Here is a 214-nt window from a genome sequence, read left to right as displayed (position 1 = left end):
AAGTCTTCTGACTGTCGTGCTCCAAGAAAGGACAAAGACAAAGACAAAGGCAAAGGCAAAAGTCAAACAAACATCGTGGAAGAGATGGAAGATGCAGATGACCTGTGTGCAATGATCTCAGAGTGCAACCTAGTTGGAAACCCAAGGAGTGGTTTCCCGACTCAGGTGCCACTCGACATATTTGCTCTGCGAAAGAAGCCTTTGCAACATACAC

The 214-nt window shown here is 46.3% G+C and overlaps 1 pseudogene; it reads right to left on the bottom strand.

Annotated features, from left to right (window-relative positions):
* Window positions 1–214, bottom strand: part of LOC102583080 (G-type lectin S-receptor-like serine/threonine-protein kinase SD2-5) — a 7,171-nt pseudogene that overhangs the window by 2,015 nt on the left and 4,942 nt on the right.

The sequence above is a fragment of the Solanum tuberosum genome, unplaced genomic scaffold, assembly GCF_000226075.1.
Source record: "Solanum tuberosum cultivar DM 1-3 516 R44 unplaced genomic scaffold, SolTub_3.0 scf00102, whole genome shotgun sequence".
NCBI lineage: Eukaryota > Viridiplantae > Streptophyta > Magnoliopsida > Solanales > Solanaceae > Solanum > Solanum tuberosum.
The sequence above is the reverse complement of the archived record's forward strand: the minus strand, read 5'-3'. Positions and strand labels throughout refer to the sequence as shown.